At 35.0% G+C, this 10,050-nt stretch overlaps 1 long non-coding RNA gene across 1 annotated transcript; it reads right to left on the reverse strand.

Moving 5' to 3' along the window:
- Positions 1–8,516: 8,516 nt before the first annotated feature.
- On the reverse strand, positions 8,517–9,431 carry LOC130649253 (uncharacterized). The gene is made up of 2 exons (XR_008983025.1): positions 9,273–9,431; positions 8,517–9,107 (listed from the first exon to the last, which is right to left on the reverse strand). It is a non-coding gene; the product is annotated as an uncharacterized LOC130649253 (long non-coding RNA).
- Between the last annotated feature and the right edge of the window lie 619 nt (positions 9,432–10,050).

A 10,050-nucleotide genomic window follows, 5' to 3' on the forward strand; every position in this document is an offset into this window, starting at 1 on the left:
CAATGCTCTTCGCTGTTAAACTGTCGTTCATGGAAAGCTTAGTAAGAGGAAGATGATTGTGGAAGTGGAAAATATTCTTCTTTTACTACTCAGATAAAATCCATATAAAAAAGCATAGTGATTATCTCCGATAAGCCCGAGACTTTTTAAGATATCGTATCAAATAACGTTAAAAAGTAACTTGTTTCGTTGACTGTTTAGGAAAAGTTTAAGAGGGGTCTTTTGAACTGTTTAAGATGTCCAGCTTAAATAAAGTCAACTGTAACTATTTCTTTACTCTAGGTTGTTTTGACTTATTTTACTTTGTTTTCCCAAGGTAAAATAACTCACGAAAATATATCTTTTTCTTTCAGTCGTTTGGTACTGAGCAAGCAGCAACTGTAAGTTGTGCAAAACGTGTAGAATGATTTATGTCCCGTCGCCTCTTAAGCAGCAAGTACTCATATTTTGTAGAAAGTCGTTAGCCCGTGGAAAAAATCCACGGGTTTGCCCGTCCTTTTTATACCACATTGCGTGCGACTCCCTACTTGCGCAGCTAAGCTACCATTTTGCGTGACAGACAGACGGACGGACAGACGTATACGGGTATTATAATATAGATATAAACAGAATAAAGGCTCGTTTTCATTCGACTGTATATTTCGCTTTAGCTTTCGCTTTTGAAGCTTTTTTTCCATTGTGCTTCAGTTTACTCACGCGCGAAATTTAAAAAATAATTGGCTACTGCTGTAAACAAAAGATTAATTTTATTCTCTAAACTAAAACTATCTTTTTTGTCTGTTATAATTAAACGTCGAAGATAAAAAAAGAGAGAATGTTTTAAAGAAAAAAGAAATGTGGATCAGAAACCTGTTTTCAAGAGAGACGTTGGAAAGGGTTGTATGCAATTTTGACAAAAGACCTCATGTTAAGTTCCCAAGCAGTAATACACATGTTTTGGTCATATTAAGACTTCAGTGGTAGTATTCCATAAACATGGATATGATTCTATATCCAGGATAAAGCTTTCAGTATCATAATCATCTTCAGGTCTTATTGCTGCAACATCAACAGTAGTTTCTTCGTTAGAATTGTTTGGTTGTTGCTTCAAAATTTAATGATAGAGCATATTCATTTCAAGTTCATTTTCGTCTAAAGAAACACTCTTCGTTGTTCGCCATTTTTAGTTTTGTTATTGTTTATGTTTTTTAAATTTTGCTGACGAATGGCAAAATTACGTAATAGTTTAAAAGTTTAAAATACTCAGTTATAATTTGCAATTTCTTGCTAGATAGAAAAACAACGACGCTAAAAGTAGAATGAATTTAACTTTGACGCTGAGCTCAAGATCTGCTTTCGAGCACAAAAATATTTTTTGACAAAAGCGTTTGTTTAATTTACAAATTTGATTACGAAATAGTCATGGGTTATTACCTTTTATTGTTATCTCAATGCATTTTATATCAATAAATTCACAGGAAAGTTACGGCAATTAACCATGTCATTTAAATCGTTGTATACTTTATTTAAAAACAAAAGCAATTGATGATGAGAAACAGAAGTATTCTATTTTAAACACTTCCATGTCTATAAATGGATATTTCCACGGGTTAGACCTACGAAATCTTAAGGACATTATGATGAAAAGGTTATGAAAATTGATTATCATTTTCTCTTCTTAACCCCCTGGTCAATGCAAGCGGGCAATACGGGTTTGTAGGCTTTGGATTGACTTATCGCTCTTGACGATAGACTAGCAGGAAAAACAAGTGTCAAGAAATATTGGAAATAATGTTATATCTAATTCCTACAATACATTACCTGCCGAAAAACATTTCATAGAATAGAAAAAACATGTCAAGTTTTACTGTTAAAGTATTCGGATGGATCATCAAAATTCTGTCGGAAAGCTTCTTTGCGTTCATACCTCCATTGGCGCGGGCCCCGATTTTTACGAACCTGCGTTTTTCGGTTAGACGCCCCTTAATTTCGGAATAATTTCGGAATTGCGCCAGAACCGGATAAATGAAAAACATGCTACGGAGGTCATTTCAGTTTGGAAGTGCTGGTGTCAAGTTTGCAGATCTGTTTGACCTTTTTATCATCTTTATCTCTATCTCTCTAATAAAATCAAAACAGTTTGATTTTATTAGATCAATTTTCAAACACTGTCCTTGGTCTTGAACTGCTCCGGAACATGCTCAAACAGCCAGGAATCCTCTTCAACAACCCTTATGCATATGTTTTAAAGCTTGAACTAGCTTATTTCTCTTTATACACATTCTCATGTAGGGCAACCTGAACAAGCGGTCATAGCTGAGTAGGGACTTTCCCTTTCTCAACTTTATCGTGAAGCTCGGCATGATACTGTCGCTATGCATGGGTGAACATGGTCAAACCGTTCTAATTTGAAAAATTAAAAAAGACTTGTTTCCAGGCAGCGAGCGATTCGATGTTTACAAGATTGCATGGATACTCGAGATGGAGTGTCAAAGAAGCAGATCTAAGGCGGGAGATGGGTCGATGTTCACAAATGTGCATAAAGGTGCTCCAGAACATACAAACATCTATCTCGAAGCAATCACTCTGCAATTTTGTGGAATGTGTTGTCGTGAAATTAGTCTATTGTTACAAGATTAATGATGACAAAAAAGAAGCCGTTGTCTCAATTCATCAATAAACTTTAGACTTTTGCCAAGTTTATGCTACGGTAAAAGTTAGAAACACCTAATTTCATTTAGGGTAAGAATTATTGACTGCAGCCAAAAGTCATTTGCCTGCTTTCACTTTGTAGCCATTCTCTAGCACGCCCGTGCACCGAAATAATTCACGCCTGTGTCTGCGAAGGCGCCAACATTAGTCATTAGCCATGCTGAAGTCGGCGACAATCATCAGATTTTAAGAGTAATCAGATTATTCACGTGACCAAAATTCGCAGGGAGATCCCCGTCGACAAAATAAAATTGTCTTGTAAGTTTCAAGTCCTATCGAAAGTTATTATATTTTCCCGATTATAAGGATTTCGCAGAGAGTTTTAGGTGTAGTTTCGAGTAATAACCAATATCTAAAGCTGTTAGAGGTATTGGACCGAAATATTTGGCATACATGTGCCTAATAGATAAATATTAAAACTTAGTGAGTATTATAACTATGCAGCAGAACAAAAAGAACAAAAAACCGGACCCCTTTCCCTCACCAAATAGGGTTAATGCTGTGATAAAATTTTAACAATTTGTTTTAAAGAGAAAAAAACAGACAAGGTATAAGAGCTTGGTATGCCCACAACATTATTATTTTAGTTTAGTCACTATACCAATAAATCCTTGTACTTTTTCATGGGAAGAGGAGCATAGTTTCTTCAACTTCACTAATTTATATAAGAACATAATGATACTACTATGTGTTCTCTAGCCATATATACTTACACTTCTTTTAACATAACAACATCACTTTCTATATACAATCTCCATCGTCGTTGATATTCACGACACCACACCTTCCTCTTCCTGAACACGCTGTTGGTACCAAGGGGACTGCGCTGTTGGTACCAAGGGGACTGGCTTCTGCTCAGCCTAGGTGGCCTTACTGGACTACTACCTAAACAACCATTGTCATATAATAACATCCGTTTTTTGATATACATTATATCGTCTTCTCGTTGGCGTGTCATCTTAATACATATGTACACTTGTGGCGCCAGAACTAAACAATAAAGAACAAAACAGTAACACTCTATTGCCACACATTGGGACTTGCTGTGTGTGAAGTTAAATGTGTTTTTGAAGCAGTCTTTTAATACGTCCCTTTTGATTTTTCTGTTGTTATTTCTGTTGTTAATGAATAGTCTTCCTTTCCCTTCTTGGATAATGTGTGAGAGTTGTCTGTTGGTCTTTGACATCTTCGGATATGGTTCTGGCAGTTGTTGGTTATTTGGAAGGTACTTTGTTGAATTGCGAGATATTTCGTCTTATGGTTACATCTTTGAGTTTAAATTTCACTGTAGCCATTGAGCCTTTTCGACCGACGACGATTAGTGGCTTCGGCTTGTAGTTAGGGCTCAATTATGAACTTTTGCCTGATGTATTAAAACTCACCTCATTGTCAGCGTGCCTTCGACTGCCTATGTATCTTTTATTTTGGTATCCTTTTGTTCCATCGTTAACCTTGGCCCTCCCAAGAAATCGTTGTCTACTTCTGTTATTGCATCTAGTAGTGCAAAAGTTGTTTTTTAGTTCAACATTAGCTCGGCTGGTAATACTTTCGTGGATGCATGTGGTGTGTTTCTGTAAGCAAATTAAAAATCTTAAATCGCAATTGTTCATTTGGCTTGCTCCAAGTGGGTAGCTTGTGCAATTTTTTTAGTTGATCTAATAAATCTCTCGGAGGCTCCGTTTGCTTGCGGTCTGTTTTTTAAACAACAACAAAAGTTTGATGAGCTCTGTGAAGTGTGATTTTGTATAACTTAATCCCCGAAATAAATTACAACCCCCCCCCCCCAAAAAAAAAAAAATACCTAACGTAGCACACAATACTTAGCTGTTTGTAAAATTAATTCAATTGCATTTATGAATTGTTGAGGTTTTAAATAAAAAATCTTCAGTTTATTGTACGTATATTTAATTTGTGTGCAAGCAATTGTGAGTGAAATGAAAATTAAAAAAAGCTGTATGACGTTTTAAAAACATGTCATTAGGAACAGTCACAGCTACACATTTCCATGCCGCGAGACTAATTATCCATAAAATGAGAACTGTTTGAAATGCCCTTACTTCCTTTTTTAATACAGAAAACGAAATACACATAACTAAACTACTTGAATTTCAAGTAAACGATAGCCTAAATAACATGATTGTATATTTATGCATTTGAGAAACAATCAAAAGCAACATGGAAGGAGTTTGGCTGCTTTGTATGACAAAAATGAAAACAAACTCGCCGCACATATCTGTGACGGAAAACGCCGAGTTCGCTTAGCGCTGCAAGGTTATATATAAAACTTTGGTTCGTTGAGAGAAATCTCATTAAATATTACACCCAGAAGACCTGTACATTGGAGAGTCACGTGACGAAGCCTCCTCCGTTTCGAGATAAAAAAAAGACAACGGGCGCTGGGAACGACGTTGAGATTACTTCAACATCAGCCTTGTGGTAGAGATGTCTGGTCAAGTAGTCAAAAACATTTTCGTCGCTCTTCACCTGATGGACTTTGAGGTTGCCTGTAGTCGTAAGGGGAGCCTTTTAATTCTTAAAAGGACTGCCACTTTTGGGTTGTTTGAAATGTTCACCAGTGCTTTGTGATCACTATAAATGTCAAAGTATCTTCCAATTAAATAATGTCTACTTCTTTCGCAGGCGTACACTACACTTAGACATTCCCGTTTGAATTGCGCGTAGCTTCGTCTTTCATTAAAGAACGAGCTGAATATGTTACGACCTTTGCGTCATTCTTTCAACGCGTTCTCTGTAACAACATTGCTGAGATGCCAAAAAATCTCGCGTCGGTATAGAGGAATGCTTCTTTCGTATTAATGAAATAATTCATCACTGGATGAGAACTGAGAGCTAAATTCAATTTTTTGAACGTATTATCAAATGGTTTGGTACAGTATCATTTAGTATCTTTTCTCAGAAGTTCTCTCAATGGATGTGTTACGGAATTGTAATCATGTATGTAGGCTTTTAAGATAATTTGTAAGTCCTAAAAAGCTTCTTACCGCTTTGATATTATCAGTTTTGAGGTATTTTTGATTTCTTCCATCGTTTGTGAATTTAGCGTCATACTTTTTTTGGTAAAAACATGTCCAAAGACGCTTAGGCTCGTTTTACACTGGCCACATTGTTTCAGGTTTAACGTTAGGTATTTTGTCGTCGAAACGGTTTAAGGTGGATTCACTATAATCAAGCAATGTTTCTCAAAACTACACTTTTCTTATGATTTTTCACACTTAACTGATGCATAACAATAAAAAAACTGAAACAATCAAAAATCCAAAAAAATCCATAATGGCAGTCTCACAGTGGCAATTTTTGACCTCTCTATAGACAAAACCGGTCGGGTAATAATGTCAAGACGAAAAGTCAAAATGGTTTAAAAATTAGCAAGAACTTTTAATATATTCTAATCTATGACCCAACATTATTTGTATTGCCTCTTTGTTAGAGCATGTTTGAGACATTGTTTTCGTTGTTCACGTGTTGTGAAGAAACTTGGTTTTCTGAATGATTGAATATCAACCAAATAATTAAGGGGAACTTTTTCAACAAACATTGTTGTGATGAAATTTGATGTCCTTATCAAATTTGTAGTTTCAGACACAGGCACTTGTGCACCCCGGAGCTGACCACAACATGACCACGATTTGATTGCTTCGATCTTCTTGCCAAAATTCAAACTGCCTTTTTTGCCATTTGCAGGAGCGTAAAAAAAGTAAAGTACCGACCTGATAATAAAAGCATGCAAAAGAAAAAAATTGACAATAGAAAAAGGCGGCAAAAAAATTTTAGGGCTTGCTGATTGGTTATTTATTCAGAAATTGGCAGCTGCCCTAATGCTACTAAAGCGGACAAATAAAATGAAATCTCCTCCGTATGGTATAAAAATAGTCCTTATTTTGTTGATACCGTAACACGACACTTCATCTCGCACACAAGCCGACCAAATCCCGCTATTAATAAAGAGACTATTCCTTAATCCGTTGAACATTTAATGGTAACTTCCCAGTCATAACAAAGTCAATAAATATATCGCAATTGTTATTTGTAGCCTAAAGATTCCGTGGGCGGTTTATCTTTACCTAACTTTGACCAAAAGACAGACAGCGGGTAATATAAGGGAGACTAGTCGTCAACGTGTGGAATAATCCACGGGGTCGCCCGTCCTTTATATATCGCATTCGGTGTTTTCCATAACAGACAGATCGGAAGACAAACAACGGGTAAAATAACAGAGATGGGCAGGCCTACTTGAACTTTGAACAGAAACTGATACCTGTTCCTCAATCATTATTTAATTTTTCCTTAACGCAGCACTTTTATCAGAAACTGAAACCAGAGATAACCGGTGTGTTGATATTACCATGAAGGTATAAGACAATGTTCACACATTGCAGATAAATGTCGTTCCGAAATGATTATTGTTGCGGGTATTCCTCGCGTTTACACGGTTCTGAAGCTATCCGATATGCGAAGTGGAATGGTGCCGTTCCGCTGTAAGTAGTGAAATGTTTTCGCTTTTTAGTTTTTGGAAAAAACAAGTTTACACGTCATTCCGGAACAAAACGATTCCGGAATAAAAACTATCCGCAATGTGTGAACATAGTCTAAGAACAGGAGATAAACGTGTATTAGTTAGCCTAGAAAACTAACATTATAAATGTATAATGTTTAATGTGAACATAGAGTGAAGGAAAAATCGTTTTTATAGAATGATGTACTTAAGATCCTGTAAAGATTTCTCGAAACAAGCACATGAGCTTGCAATGAATATTCAAAATATGTATTTGTGTTAACATTTCCAAACCACTCGGTCTCGAAATGTTAACATTAAATATTAAATATCTATATTATAATACCCGTATACGTCCGTCCGTCCGTCTGTCTGTCTGTGACGCAAAATGGTAGCTTAGTTGCGCAGGTAGCAAGACGCACGCAATGTGGTATAAAAAGGACGGGTGAACCCGTGGTTTTTTCCACGGGTTAACGACTAGTCTATATTAAATATCTAAAAGGCAAACTTAATTTTTTTTATTTATTTGATTCTTTTGTAAAGCCAGCGATCGTAGTTTATGTGAGCTACTGCACCTTAATTTTTCAGTCTTTTACCTTCATGATACTACACACATTACGAATAAAAAGATACAAGCAAAACTAATCAAACAACAACAAAAAAGAAACAAAAAAATTAACTAATACGTAAACAAACAATTTATTGCTTATCATTTATATTTGATTTAATGGTCCTAAGTTTCCAAAATTATATTAGAGGTAAAAAAAAACTTGTATAAAACAGCCATCTTTCTACAGTATGTAGAGTTTCTCAAACTTTAGGCTTATCATTTAAGCTTGGGATTATTGCGAAGGCTTTAGGCATTTACATGTAGTTTTCTTACTGGTACTTCAATAATTTAAGCTCCGATGTAACTGTTTTACCACAAAAAAATATTTTTAGACAAAATTTTGATTTATCGCTAATCCCCTGTGAACTGTCTGAGGCCTGACCTGAAATGGATACCAGTAGTGAGGCACTTAACGAACAGAAATATTTAGGAAATTAGGTAATTTGTTTTACCTTTTGTTAAGGAACTTAGGGATAAGAATCATTTTAGTATCGACCTCTTTAATTGAGTTTGGCATAATTAGGAAATTCAGGAAAGGTGTATTATAACTTATCTTTTGAAGATTATTTTATCAGAAAACACGATCCCCTTATAATTATTTCGAGACAATAAATATTATTTATAGATGTTGTTCAAATTAACGTAAATTTTGTAAATTTTCTTCCTATACATTGAATAGATTGAAAATATAAATATAACATATTTTAATGTTGTTTGTATATTTACTTTAAAAAGTTTTACAATCTTCACTCTAAAAACAATCACCACGCAAAGTTTGATATGAAAATTCAGTTTTTTCTTCTTTAAAACTTTTCTGTCAGGAATCCAATAATTCCTGCCCCAATCGCTCCAAGGGTACCAATCCATCCCAAGATGTAGCTCCATCCGTACTTTAATAATGGACTGTGATTAATCTTACTGCTATAAATAATCAAGGCAAGTGCCATGCAGCCTGCAGCAGCGAGTAAGAAAAGAGATGCGAACAATCCTTTAACTTTATCGGAAACTAATCCTAAAATCGACTATAGTATACCCCCAACAGCAACTAAGCATGATATAATGGCGAATGCGCGAACAGCTTTGAACCAATCCTTAAGGTTATCACTACCACCAAAGTAATCATCAATGGAAATGCACTGTGCTGGTCTACATATTTTCCATAACCCTTGCCCAAAATCACTACTTGCTTTACTGACAGTCCAGTAATTACCAAAGTACATGCTGCAAGAAAGATGAATGCACCAATGCTACCAACGATCAGTAGAATTTTACCTACGCCCATTTTATCAAGTACTGAAAAAATAAAGGAAAATAGAGTTTACAAGAACGCTATATTTAAATATATTTTTAAGGGAAACTTTCTTTTTAAATATAAATATATATACAGTTTCACTAAGATGTATTTACATTCCCATACTTTGATTGATACATAAAGATAATAAATTAATACTTACAAACCGTGTGCAACCTTCAATCAGTGAGTTCAAAACAGGGAGTGGAGGCTTAGTCGCAAGATTACCATTTAATGCGCATGTGTAGGACATGCTTTAAGTCCTCTATTTTCAAATTTGTATAGATAGCTTTGTATAAATAGCTAGTACTTTAGTACGAAAGAGGATAAAATTAGAATGCTAAACAAAATTCTGTATGCACACTTATTATGCATGATAACATTTTCCGAAAAGAGTTCTAGGAAATCAGTCAATAGAATTGTTTATTGAGTATAAACAATAATCTGTGGCTATAAATATATTTGCTGTCTGGAAAAATGTATATACAAATTACTAGTGCTAACATGTAAAAAACTTCTTTTTTCTGAGAAAGGTGGATGCTTATTAAAATAATTTCACTAATTTATGGACAGTTTACAGTGCAATAGCATTTTCTTTTTTTTGTTTTGTTCTTTGTTTTAAGGAGAGGGGGGGGGGGGGGGGGGGTAAATATTTAGTACTGACTAAACACAAAAAAAAATTTCCCCGCTTTTAAGAAACAATATTTATGCTTGCAAACAATGAACGCATAAAGAACTTTTTTATTTTGTGTTTCTTGACTATCCAGAATCTTTCACTTGTGATGGGGTTGTTGTTATTATACAAACTGAAAGAGAGATTTTTAATTGCTGCTTTATTTTTTTTTAGTGATTCCAGGTTTATATTTTCTTCCATAGGTCATATATACTTCCATATTTTCTTCCATAGGTCTGCACTGTTAAGCGTGGCTCACCTATGGAATATAT

Source organism: Hydractinia symbiolongicarpus, chromosome 7 (genome assembly GCF_029227915.1).
Source record: "Hydractinia symbiolongicarpus strain clone_291-10 chromosome 7, HSymV2.1, whole genome shotgun sequence".
Lineage (NCBI taxonomy): Eukaryota > Metazoa > Cnidaria > Hydrozoa > Anthoathecata > Hydractiniidae > Hydractinia > Hydractinia symbiolongicarpus.